Source organism: Zootoca vivipara, chromosome 13, assembly GCF_963506605.1.
Source record: "Zootoca vivipara chromosome 13, rZooViv1.1, whole genome shotgun sequence".
Taxonomy (NCBI): Eukaryota; Metazoa; Chordata; class Lepidosauria; order Squamata; family Lacertidae; genus Zootoca; species Zootoca vivipara.
The window spans coordinates 21,093,426-21,106,834 of record NC_083288.1 but is presented as its reverse complement, the minus strand read 5'-3'; the positions used below and the strand labels follow the sequence as shown (position 1 = coordinate 21,106,834).

The 13,409-nt window shown below is 44.6% G+C and overlaps 1 protein-coding gene across 7 annotated transcripts in view; it reads right to left on the bottom strand.

Annotated features, from left to right (window-relative positions):
• OSBPL7 (oxysterol binding protein like 7) overlaps nt 1–7,652 on the bottom strand; it is a 41,865-nt gene extending 34,213 nt beyond the window's left edge. For 2 of the 7 annotated variants that reach the window (XM_035135434.2, XM_060281443.1), the window contains exon 1: nt 7,448–7,651. The gene's annotated coding sequence lies outside the window, so the exon portion shown is untranslated. Of the gene's footprint in view, nt 1–3,363; nt 6,716–7,079; nt 7,158–7,248; nt 7,422–7,447 lie in introns of those variants that run through there. The other 5 variants (XR_009558455.1, XM_060281442.1, XM_035135433.2 and 2 more) reach the window with 5 other exon arrangements.
• Between the last annotated feature and the right edge of the window lie 5,757 nt (nt 7,653–13,409).

The window sequence follows — 13,409 nt, the reverse complement described above, 5'->3', positions numbered from 1 at the left end:
TGCCACCCTCCGGACATCTCACAGAGGGGGGAAATGAAGAAGGGCCTCAGATGATGATCACAGAGTCTGAGACGCTCCTTGAGGAATTGTGATCCTGAGCTACTTAAGGTTTTTATAGGTCAAAACCAGCAGAAATGAATTGGCAGCCCATGCAATCAGGCCAGGATCGGTGTTATTATGCTCAAACCGTCTTGCCCCGGTGAGAAACTTGGCTGCTGAATTCTGCACCAGCCGAAGTTTCCGAACAGTCTTCAGAGGCAGACCCACGTATAACACATTGCAGTAATCTAACCTAGAAGATACCAGAGCATAGACGACAGAAGTCAGGCTATCCCTGTTCAGATAAGAGACACAGTTGGGCCACTAGCCGATGCAGGAAGGCAGAACCCCTGGCCCCTTTTACTACAGCATAGCTTTGACGGAGCAGCAGGAGAGGATGCAGCAAATTCACCCAGGAAAGTGAATTCGTAGCTTAGAAAGCCCTGACATAGGCCTCCGCATTATGGATTTTGTTTTCTTCTCTACTGGTTTCTAGCCGAAGCTCACCCTGTTGAAGTGAACGGGAACAACTCAGGAGAAAAAGTAGTGGCTCTTCCCACTCATTTCGACTTGCTCATTTCAGGCTGGAACAGGAGACCTCCCCACTGGATTGAGCCCATGCTTTTCATTCATTCATTCATTCATACACACACACACACACACACACACACACACACACACAGGTGAAATTCGGGAAATTAGAATATCGTCGAAAAGTGCATTTATTTCAGTAATGCAACTTATTATTTTTAATTTTTCTTTCAATTTTTACAAATGCTTTCTTTTGGAAATTCCACAGTAATAAAACAAACAGTTACAATAATACAAAAATAAACATTGCTATTAATTATACCAGAAAGATATGGAGGTCTCGTACACCTCAGGTAGTGTGGTTGCTGGCCTTGAGCCAGACATCTTGGAGAGTGAAGTCAAATGGGCCTTAGAAAGCATTGCTAATAACAAGGCCAGTGGAAGTGATGATATTCCAGCTGAACTGTTTAAAATTTTAAAAGATGATGCTGTTAAGGTGCTACACCCAATATGCCAGCAAGTTTGGAAAACTCAGCAATGGCCAGAGGATTGGAGAAGATCAGTCTACATCCCGATTCCAAAGAAGGGCAGTGCCAAAGAATGCTCCAACTACCGCACAATTGCGCTCATTTCACACGCTAGCAAGGTTATGCTTAAAATTCTACAAGGCAGGCTTAGGCAGTATGTGGACCGAGAACTCCCAGAAGTGCAAGCTGGATTTCGAAGGGGCAGAGGAACCAGAGACCAAATAGCAAACATGCGCTGGATTATGGAGAAAGCTAGAGAGTTCCAGAAAAACGTCTACTTCTGCTTCATTGACTATGCAAAAGCCTTTGACTGTGTCGACCACAGCAAACTATGGCAAGTTCTTAAAGAAATGGGAGTGCCTGATCACCTCATCTGTCTCCTGAGAAATCTCTATGTGGGACAAGAAGCTACAGTTAGAACTGGATATGGAACAACTGATTGGTTCAAAATTGGGAAAGGAGTACGACAAGGTTGTATATTGTCTCCCTGCTTATTTAACTTATATGCAGAATTCATCATGCGAAAGGCTGGACTAGATGAATGCCAAGCCGGAATTAAGATTGCTGGAAGAAATATCAACAACCTCAGATATGCAGATGACACAACCTTGATGGCAGAAAGCGAGGAGGAATTAAAGAACCTTTTAATGAGGGTGAAAGAGGAGAGCGCAAAATATGGTCTGAAGCTCAACATCAAAAAAACCAAGATCATGGCCACTGGTCCCATCACCTCCTGGCAAATAGAAGGGGAAGAAATGGAGGCAGTGAGAGATTTTACTTTCTTGGGCTCCTTGATCACTGCAGATGGTGACAGCAGTCACGAAATTAAAAGACGCCTGCTTCTTGGGAGAAAAGCAATGACAAACCTAGACAGCATCTTAAAAAGCAGAGACATCACCTTGCCGACAAAGGTCCGTATAGTTAAAGCTATGGTTTTCCCAGTAGTGATGTATGGAAGTGAGAGTTGGACCATAAAGAAGGCTGATCGCCGAAGAATTGATGCTTTTGAATTATGGTGCTGGAGGAGACTCTTGAGAGTCCCATGGACTGCAAGAAGATCAAACCTATCCATTCTTAAGGAAATCAGCCCTGAGTGCTCCCTGGAAGGACAGATCGTGAAGCTGAGGCTCCAATACTTTGGCCACCTCATGAGAAGAGAAGAATCCTTGGAAAAGACCCTGATGTTGGGAAAGATTGAGGGCACTAGGAGAAGGGGACGACAGAGGACAAGATGGTTGGACAGTGTTCTCGAAGCTACGAACATGAGTTTGACCAAACTGCGGGAGGCAGTGCGAGACAGGAGTGCCTGGCGTGCTATGGTCCATGGGGTCACGAAGAGTCGGACACGACTAAACGACTAAACAACAACAACAACAAACATTGCTATTACATTTCATTAATTACATTCCTTTTATAATTGACCCGCCTAGCGACAAATAATTACAATTACAACAAATAAAGGCTTGAAATATCTTGCTTTGCAAGTCATGCATCTATCTCATATATTGGTTTCACCTTTTAAGTTGCATGACTGATATAAATGCACTTTTCGACGATATTCTAATTTTCCAAGTGTGTGTGTGTGTGTATGTATATGAATGAGACATGACTCATGACTCCGGTTTTTGGAACCTGCACAACAACAACCAGAACGGCTACCTAAAGAGTGGCAAGGACCTGCATTGGGGAAGCCCTACTCAGGGGACAGCTGCTTTTAAAGGCTTCCGAGTGGCCTGCCATCTGTCAGTTCCAACCACTCACGTCGCATCACCTGCCTTGGGTGTTAAAAATAGGTTTCGGCTTAATAAACAGCAGCTTCTTGTTACAGGCAGGCATATAAAAAAAGGTGTGTGGAGTTGCAACTGGATATAGCAGGGTGACACGCCGCTGGCGGCGCGGTGAACATAAGAAAGGTCTTATAAGAGCCGGGCAAAGACCATTTATTTATTTGTTTCTTCCCAGAAGCTCAAGGTGGATTACCTCCCTAAATTTTATCCCCACAACCTCCCCTGTGATGTAGGGTTAGGGTAAGGGAGCTATGCCCTGTTTGCTCATATAATCTGATGAACCCTGCTTCCTGGCTCTGGCACTTTCGGTTTATTTTGTTTGTTTAAGCTCTAGGGTGACAAATTTGGCCTTTCAAGGCTGTAATCCTAACCCTACCTACTTTCCTGGGAGTAAACCCCATTGGACATAGATGTAGAGCAGCCACAGTTAGGCTTGCGTTGCACGTCTTTAAATAGTATTGTATTCTCATGTTTCTTACTATGTTGTTCTCATCTTCTGATTTTCTGGACGTTGCCTTGGTGGTTTCCAGAAAGGAGGCATTGAAGTATTATAAATAGGTACAGCCAACAGCCACCGACAGATCCCAGCAGTAGGTCTGGTTCTTTAGAGCAGGGCACCTGTGTCAATCAGGAGCAGCACTTAAATGGCCCAGTTAGACAACACGACAGAGCTTTTAGCAAGCAGGTGACACCAAAGTGAAACCAAGGGAGGAACTGAAAAAGCCAGGATACTAATGAAGGATAATGGGGTGGCAACACCTCTGTCAATGAGGGCATTTGCAGCAGCTGCAACGATAGCTACAATTAAAATTTCATGGGTAATATTTTACATTTCTTAAATGCTGATTTGCCCATGACTTAACTAAAACAAACACGAACTTTTTCCATAACTAAACAAGTGGTTTCCTGAGGTTCCAAAGTACAGCTGTGCAAACACACTACACCCTTAAAGCATGTTCTTTCCCTCAAAGGATTCTGGGCACTGTAGTTTACCCCTCACAGAGTTACAAGGCCCAGCAACCCTACAAACTACAGTGCCCAGAATTCTTTGAGGGGGGAAATGCGCTTTGAATGTGCTTTAATGGTATAGTGCGTACACAGCCTAAGGCTGGAAGCCTAACCCCACTCACCTGAGAGTAAACTTCACTGAATTCAATAGAACTTACTTCTGAGTAGACATGGTTAAGATTACGCTGTCAATCAGTGCCAGAGGTGGAGATGGAGGAAACACAACAGGGTTACTTTTTTGTTTTCAAGGCCTCAGGTGTTCCTCAGCTTAGTTTCCTTCTCCAGACATCAAGGCTAATAACCCCTTCGACCCTAAAACACCACATTTTACCATTGGAACTGTAAACAGGAACAGGAAGTCTGGTGGTTACCCGCCCCCTATTTCTGATGGTACAGTGGTGCCTCGCTAGACGAATTTAATTCGTTCCACGGGTCTTTTCTTATAACGAAAAATTCGTCTAGCGAATCCCATAGGAATGCATTGGATTTTTTTTGCCCATAGGAACACATTAATTGAATTTCAATGCATTCCTATGGGAAACCGCGATTCGCTAGACGAATTTTTCGTAAAACGAATTCGTCTAGCGAGGCAACCTCCGCTAGAAAAAACCTTTCGTTAAGCGGAAATTTCATTAAGCAGGGCATTCGTTAAGCGAGGCACCACTGTACACTGTAAAAAAAACGTCCAATGACATTTTAGGCTACAGCAACAAAAGCAGAGTTCTCAATTCTTGGGAAGTTAATAGAATTGCTGTACTTGGTAACTGGCAAGGCTCCATTTAGAATAATAGCACATTCTGTTCTGAGTACCACTGCTCAGGAGTGACACTGTCAATGTTGGAAAGGAGTCAAGAAAAGAGAAAGAGCTACGAAGAAGAGAAGGGGCCTAAATGGCAAAGTGTATGAAGAAAGGCTGAAGGAACTGGGCGCACCAAGCTTAGAGTTCATTAAGAAGGGATGGTTTTTGTGTGTGCGCGCACATGCGCAGATAGAAGAGGGGGGACAGAATAGTGGAATGTCTTGTTTCGAAGGAATTGTTGGCTGGAGAGCTGGGGGGTGGGGTGGGAATCCACAGTGACATTTTGTTGTAAGTCGCATCTGTTTGGAAGAATTGTCACACTGTAAACTCCAGCAACAGAAGAAGGACCCAAGGAATCTCCTTCCAAAGGTTGGAAAGGTATCCTGCAATGTTTGAATACTCTAACTAGTGCAGCAAGGAAATAAAAGCTGGTTTACACATGTGCATGTGCATCACCTGATGACTGCAACATCAAGTGATGACTGATGTGCGGATGTGTGAATGCATCACCACAGACAGAAATTTCAGATCATCCAATGACTGCCCCAATGCAATGTTTTTTTCCAGAGAAATAATTAATAAATTCAGAATCGGGTCCTTGAAAGCTGGCTTGATTGCTCTGTAATTCATTGCTGATGTTGAATGAGCTACTCCAGCACAAATAGTTGTGTCGGAGGCAAGGAGGTAATACAAAAATTCGGCCTGCTGTGCCACAGGCACACCAGATATTTAAAGCACTATGATGCTACTTTAAACAGTCGTGGCTTCCCCCAAAATAATTCTGGGTGCTGAAAGTTGCCGGAAGACCTCTATTCTCCCATAGCTACAATTCTCTGAGTTTCCTGGGGAAAGCGATTTGATTGTTAAGCCCCTCTGAGAATTGTAGCTCTGTGAGTCTCAGCACCCTTAATGGACTACAGCTCCCAGAATTCTTTGTGGGAAGGCCATGGCTGCCTAAAGTGGTGTCATAGGGCACTAGACCATGGGTAGGCAAACTAAGGCCTAGGGGCCTGATCCGGCACAATCGCCTTCTAAATCCGGCCCGCAGACAGTCCAGGAATCAGCGTGTTTTTACATGAGTAGAATGTGTCCTTTTATTTAAAATGCATCTCTGGGTTATTTGTGGGGCCTGCCTGGTGTTTTTCATGAGTAGAATGTGTCCTTTTATTTAAAATGCATCTCTGGGTTATTTGTGGGGCATAGGAATTTGTTCATTTTTCTTCTTTTTTTCAAAATATAGTCCGCCCCCCCCACAAGGTCTAAGGGACAGTGGACCGGCCCCCTGCTGAAAAAGTTTGCTGATCCCCCTGCACTAGACCTATGGCGTGAATGTTGCAATCATCAAGTGAGAACATCAATGTGTACAGTAATCAACATACAGTGTGTGTACACACACACACACACACACAAGTCAACCCTTCAGTAACCTCTGGGTACGTTTATTTCCAGGACTGCATTTCTAGGCTTTTTCTTTTTCTTTTGCACCCCCCTTGCTCTTGTACCAAGCCGTTAGTTTTCCAATTAATTCAGGCATCCCCAAACTGCAGCCCTCCAGATGTTTTGGCCTACAAGTCCCATGATCCCTAGCTAACAGGACCAGTGGTCAGAGATGATAGGAATTGTAGTCCAAAACATCTGGAGGGCCGAAGTTTGGGGATGTCTGAATTAATTCTTCCCTCCCACTTCCCCTTCACATTTTTCTCTGTGCTGTGGAATAATCCACTATCTATTGATGCTGTGGAGCACAATTCACCTGACCCTCCCAACTTTCCCCCAACAGTCTCTCAGTTCCCCCAGGAGCCCAAGTCAAAACTTCAAGCACTCCTATACCTTTGCCATGGGGAAAAAGCACGCCCATGACTCTCTTGGTCAGAGACCAACATTCCCCAGCCTTTGGATTCTCTATCGAGGCATAATAGATGTCAAAATCCACCTAATCCCTCCTATTTATCTCTCCCTGAAACCAAAACCCCCCTTTCTCCTCCCCACATGTCTTTGAAATGAGGACAAACTTTCCCTGTGGCCCAATCTGTCACCCGTCCCTTAAGCCCCACTTCCCCAAATGCCTTTACCTCCCTCCCCCCCCTCCGGGCAACCATCACATCCTTTCCAAATCCCACAGTTCCCAGACCTATTACATACTAATACTATTTATTAAATCTGTATACCGCCCTTCCTCCGCGGCGGTTCACAGCATAAAAATACTGTACAAGATAAAACCACGCAAAATACATAATAAAAACAAGAACCAAAAGCAAAAACAACAGCGCCCCCCCCCCCGCCTTCCCAATGCGTTCCCTGGACCACATTCCCATCAGGCTGTTTCTGCCCATGGAAACAGAACAAAAAAACACTCCTATTTCCCTCCCCACTAGGAAATTTCCAGACCTCTTTCTCGGCCGTAGGTCCACAGTCCTCCCCTTTGAAGATGGGGGAGCAAAATTCCTCGGCGTCTCTCTTTCCCCGACTCTAATCTCACCCCCCCTTTACCCTCCAGCCCCACTCAGCCCCAGAAAATCCCTCGCCCCGCTTCGCCAGGCTGCAACATTTGCCTTACCAAAAATAGAAAGAGCAGGCTCTCCTTCCACTCCCCATCTGTCCAGTCCACAGGGCAAAGTCCCAAAAAACCCGCCCGGCTTCCTCCTTCCTCGGATGAGGCGCCTGCCCTCCCAACTACAGTACACACAGTACAAAGGAAGTGCCCTCCTCCCCTTCCCATGGCAAGAGTGGGATGGTTTTATTGATCACCCGCCTACCTGCACGCAGAGGCGATGCTTGCTTTCCACCTCCCGTCTCTCTGGACTCTCCGTTTTCCAATTCCTGCAGCAACGGCTGTTTGTTGCTGCTGCTGCTGCTGCTGCTGCAAACCGGAATCAGGAAGCAGCTGCCAAGCTAAGTCGCAAGCAGCCAGCCCTCTCGCTGGTGGTGCTCTTTAGTTAATCCACCTTTTGCAGCTTTGCTGAGCTTGGCTCGCCTCTGCCGCCCTGCCTCTTGGAGGACCGTGTGGAAGCCGGCTGTTTCTCTGCCTCCCGGCAGGGTTGCCCCTCGACGGGAGAAGTTCTCCTTTGGAAATCTGCCCGACCAGGACTGGGGTGGGGGGTGGGGAGGGGTCTGTTTGCAGCAGCATCAGGGCGGAGTCGCGCCAAGCGGAGGGAGTGATGTGATGGCAGTAAGTTCTGTCCGCTGCAACAAAATGTTGCAGTAGCCTATCCTCAGGTCCTCATGGGAGTGCTCTTGTACACGGGGCCAACCACAGAATCAGAATCGTAGAATTGGAATAGGAAGGGACCCTGGGGGTCATCCAGCTCAACCCTCTGCAACGCAGGGATCTCAGCCAAAGCGTCCATGACAGATGGCCATCCAAACCCCACAACCTCCCGAGGGAGTCCATTCCACTGTGGAACAGCTTACTGTCAAACCAATTATCCTTTTTTTCCAGGATACGCCATTGATCGTTCGACCCCATTCTTTAAATGTTCTTTCGCTAAGCATGCTCAGTACCTACTGAGCTGCCAAAGGTGGGGTGCCCCCCTGAGTGGTTTTTTAAAAATCTCTGTATTTGTTTTTATGCAAAAACTCTCCCCATCGTCGCCAGAAGTCCTCAGTTTCGCCTGGATTGCGTGTGTGCAATTATTCCTGTTAAATACTCTGCAAACTGCTTTCGTTTTCAACCCTGGCCATATATATAATCCGAAAATCCCTACTTAAATAATTACCAATGCTTCTGAAAGAGGCTTGGGGGATCAGATCCTGTCTGGAGCAAACAGTGCAAGTACAGAGAAGCGGCAAACGGCACCTTAAAGAATGGATTTGTTGTAATGTATGCTTTTGTAATTGCGAGGCCTCATCATCAGATACATGGAATGATGATCTTTAGTTCACAGAGATATACACCTCTGGGGTGCGGGGGATTAACAGCGAGACCAAATGGCCCTGAAATATATAAAAGGCTTATACCTCTTGCATTTACTCAACAGATTTTTTAAATATTTAGCCGTGTTTGTGTGCGACAAAACGGGTTGGTTCCCAATAGCTTGTGCCTTGCAATATATCTGTCCGCCTTTAAAGTACCACAAAAGGACTGTCAGTTACAACAAAAAATAAGTTGTTAAAGAGAAAGATGAGGCTGGTAGTCATTTGTTTATTTTATTCCATCTATGAGTCACTTCCTATGAAGCGTCTCTGAACGATAACCACATCCACCACCATTGAAACAATCACATATATCAGGCTTCCTCAACCCTCCAGATGTTTTTGATCTACAACTCCCATGATCCCTAGCTAGCAGGACCAGTGGTCAGGGATGATGGGGATTGTAGTCTCAAAACATCTGGAGGGTCGAGTTTGAGGAAGCCTGGACTAGATGAACCAATGCTCTGACTTCCTATAAAGCAGTTTCCTAGGCTGTGCTAATTGTTCACATCATCCAGCAAGTTCTCCTGAGAAGGCCCGATTAACGTGATGGGCACCAGTGCATTTCTCCCACTTATGTCAGTAAGGTATGTGCAAGGCAATTGTTTACAAGACCATGCCCCCTGATGTTATATTATACTAGCTGGCCGGGCCACGCGTTGCTGTGGGTTTTTATGTTAAATGGACCTTTTCCTGTTAAATGGACCTTCAGAGTCTCCCTTTAGCACTTTTTTCAACTCATTATAAATCTTTTCCCAGAAATCCTTAACTAGTGGGCAAGTCCACCACATGTGATAGAATGTTCCTTCCACCTTTTTACATTTCCTACACTTATTATCTTGATTATGGTAAATCTTAGCAATTTTTACTGGTGTTAAATACCATCTATACATCATTTTCATAATGTTTTCTCTTAAAACAGTACATGCAGTATTTTTTTTAAAAAAGTGCTGAAAAACACTTTTATTAAGAAACCAGAATCTTTTCTATTGGGCATAGTAGGAAAGGAATTGCCTATGAAAGATGTAAATTTGTTTTTATATGCCACAACTGCGGCCAGAATATTGCTAGCAAAGTATTGGAAGACACAGAAGATACCTACAGTGGTAAGGTAAAGGTAAAGGGACCCCTGACCATTAGGTCCAGTCGTGACAGACTCTGGGGTTGCGCGCTCATCTCGCATTATTGGCCGAGGGAGCCGGCATATAGCTTCCAGGTCATGTGGCCAGCATGACAAAGCCGCTTCTGGCGAACCAGAGCAGCACATGGAAATGCCGTTTACCTTCCCGCTGTAGCGGTTCCTATTTATCTACTTGCATTTTGACGTGCTTTCGAACTGCTAGGTTGGCAGGAGACCTACAGTGGAGGAATGGCAAATGAAGATGTTAGACTATATGGAACTTGCTGATCTGACCGGAAGACTACGTGACCGGGGAGAGGAGAAGGTGGAAGAGGAATGGAAGAAATGTAGAATTTATTATAAAAAATATTGTATAATTGATGTATGAGGAGAATTATAAGCAATTGTGAAGTTGCAGGTTAAGAAATTAAGTGAGATAGAATTGAAAATAGGTTAGAATATTATAATGAGTTGTAAAATTGAGAAAAGGATGTTGTAATTGTAATTAGGTTTGGAAAATAGGATATAGAACTTGCCAAGAATGTTATGCAATGAACCGTTAGAAGGGGGACTCGGGGAAGTCCCCTACCAAAATGAGAAAAAAAATGGAACGTATATGATGCTGTTTTGTTGTTGTTGTTGTTTTCGTTGTTTTCTTTTTTCTTTTATTTATTTTTTTCTTTTTTCCATTTTTGTCTTTTTTTAAAATGGATGTTATAATAATGTACAATTATATGGATATGATTCCTTTCTTTTTATAAAAATTATTTTAAAAAAAACAACAGTCTCCCTTTAGAGTCCCCTCACCTGCCCTGTCCCAACCCTGACTCCCCTACTGTAAGTTTCAAAAATAAGACTCCCCCCCTACTCGTGTTCCTGAAAATGTCTCCACCCCTCACTGCTTTGGCTAACTCAGGGTCATACCTCCCCCCCATGGCAATGCGCCCCCCCTTGTTGTGCCGTATCCCTGTGAGCCTCCTTCCCCGTTGTTGTGCCTCATCCCTGTGATTCCCCCACCCTGTGAAAGGCCCATATTCTGTTTGCTTTTGCCTGTGGCCTACTGGTAGGGTTGCCAGACTCAATAGTGGACAGGACTACTGTGCCTTTAATTGCCCTGCTCTCTTTTGAGTCTGGAAACCTTAAAGAGAAACCAGCAGACCCTTTGTTTAATTTCCACGCAAAGGGTCTGCTGGTTTCTCTTTAAGGTTTCCAGACTCAAAAGAGAGCAGGGCAATTAAAGGCACAGAAGTCCCATCCTCTATTGAGTCTGGCAACCCTACCTACAACTGTGTCTCAAAATTCAATCCCGTTTAAGGGTGTCGTCCTGGCTTATTTTCCTGATTTGTTGATCAACATTAAGCCAGAGCTGGCAGGCTCAGTCATTATGGGGAAAACTGGTTTAGTGCATTCCAGCGTGCAATGGGAGGAAGGGAATTGCTTATCCATGTCACCATATACCATGGTTTATGAAGCCTTGAATGTTCCTCCAAAGGTAATCCTTTAAAGCAAAGCCAGCCTGAACAGCTTACCTCTGGATTCCTTTTCTTTGTTACATAGTAGAACAGGGATGTGGAACCATTGGGCCTCCAGGTGATGCTGGTCTCAACTTGCTTCAGTCCCAGGCAGTATGGCCAATTGTTATGTGGTCCTCCAGATGTTTTAGGTCCTACAGAGGCCCTGTGCTTGAGTATGAGAGCACCCAGGAACTGCCTGCTTTTGCCTACATAAATTATGTCTGCAGGATCTTTCCTTTTTACCTTTTTTACATTTCCTGACTTTTGTGTTCCAGGTTATGTTGGCTATCGATTCTTCACCTATTTTGGCTAGGCTAATAGTTTCTGTCCCAAGATTAGATGTCACCACTTTTCTACCATACACCAAGGTCTGAAATTCTGAACACCTCTTGCAGTTTGATATCCCATTACAGCATAATTATGTTCACTCTGATGTGTATTCTTTGGAAAGAAACTATGTTTTGGAGGTTAGTACTGTACAGTGGTACTTCAAGTTACAAACGCCTCAGGTTACGAACGCTTCAGGTTACAAACACTTCAGGTTACAAACTCCGCTAACCTGGAAGCGTTACCTCGAGTTGAGAACTTTGCCCCAGGATGAGAATGGAAATCGTGTGCTGGTGGCGCACGCCTCTAGTTAAGAACAGTTTCAGGTTAAGAACGGACCTCTAGAATGAATTACGTTTGTAACTAGAGGTACCACTGTATTTGAAAAACCTCTACAGCCGATGATGTAGCCGATTCTCATGAAGACTTACCATTCATTTGGTGTAACAAGCACATCTGCCTCCCAGTGCCTAATTCTGAAGGATTGTCAGTGCTTCATCTGAGATGAAATAACACCATCTATTTCTATAGCATTTTTACAGTGTTCAACAGTTACAGTTGTCCTGTTTGAGGCTTTGAAAAATAGGATGTTGGTGCATAATCCACGGAGTAATCTCAGTTTGCCCAAGCGTACTTTGGATTCTGGAGAAATTCAGTTCAAAATGCCTCTCTCTTCAAATCTCTCTCTCTCTACATATGCAGGTACTCAATTGGTGGGCCAGGGGGGGGGGGTGTCGCCGAATGCCTTTCCTAAACAAGCTTAGCAGATACAACCAGCCACAACATAGATGAATCACTCCCCAATGTCTAATTATGCCACAAATCTTAACCTGTTTCAAACCTGCTTTAGCTGTCAAGGCTCCCCATTAAAAGAAGCCTGGCAACTACAGAAGTCTCATACTCTTCCCCACAAATTAGTTTTCCTAGCCTAGGGCAATGAACTGCTGTCATGCCTATTGCCTTTTCACTGGTCACTTGGCAGACCACCAGCGGGGAAAGCAATTTTTGTCTTTTCAGGAACAGCTGGTTGTTATCACACAGAATGCATTTCTGACTCATGCTGGGACCACAGAGATTCTAGAAACCGCTACTGTGTTTTGTCAGGTCATTCAGTGGTACGTTGGAGGAATGCAATAGGAAAAAGGAGAGCTGGACTTGTTTAATCATATATTCCTGTTAGGACACAAAAGGCTCAAATGGAAGCACAGCAAAGATGCACAAAGGCCAGAAATGTCAAAGTCATGGCAAAAGGTCCACATCCCATTCAACAGCCTCCAATTCTGTTTTCACTCAGCGCATTTTTTTAAAAAAGCAAGTTCCTACCCTTTACTGCTATGACAATAGGCTTGAAAGTGTGCAGGCAATGCTTTTGTTGAATTCCTACAATTCTATGATTCTGTGAAATCATGAGGAGTTGAGCAGTATACCTGAAGGAGCAACTCCACTGTCCAGCACTGAGGGCCTTCTGGCGGTTCCCTCGCTGTGAGAAGCAAAGCTACAGGGAACCAGGCAGAGGGCCTTCTTGGTGGTGGCACCCGCCCTGTGGAAACGCCCTCCCATCAGAGGTCAGAGAGATAAACAACTACCTGACATTTAGAAGACATCTGAAGGCAGCCCTGTTTCAGGAAGATTTTAATGACTGGTGTTTTAATGTATTTTTAATCTTTTGTTGGAAGCTGCCCAGAGTGGCTGGGGAAACCCAGCCAGATGGGTAGGGTAGAAATAATAAATAATAAGCATAATAATAATAATAATAATAATAATAATAATAATGGTCATACCTCGGTTTAAGTACACTTCGGTTTGAGTACTTTCAGTTTAAGTACTCTGCGGACCCGTCTGGAA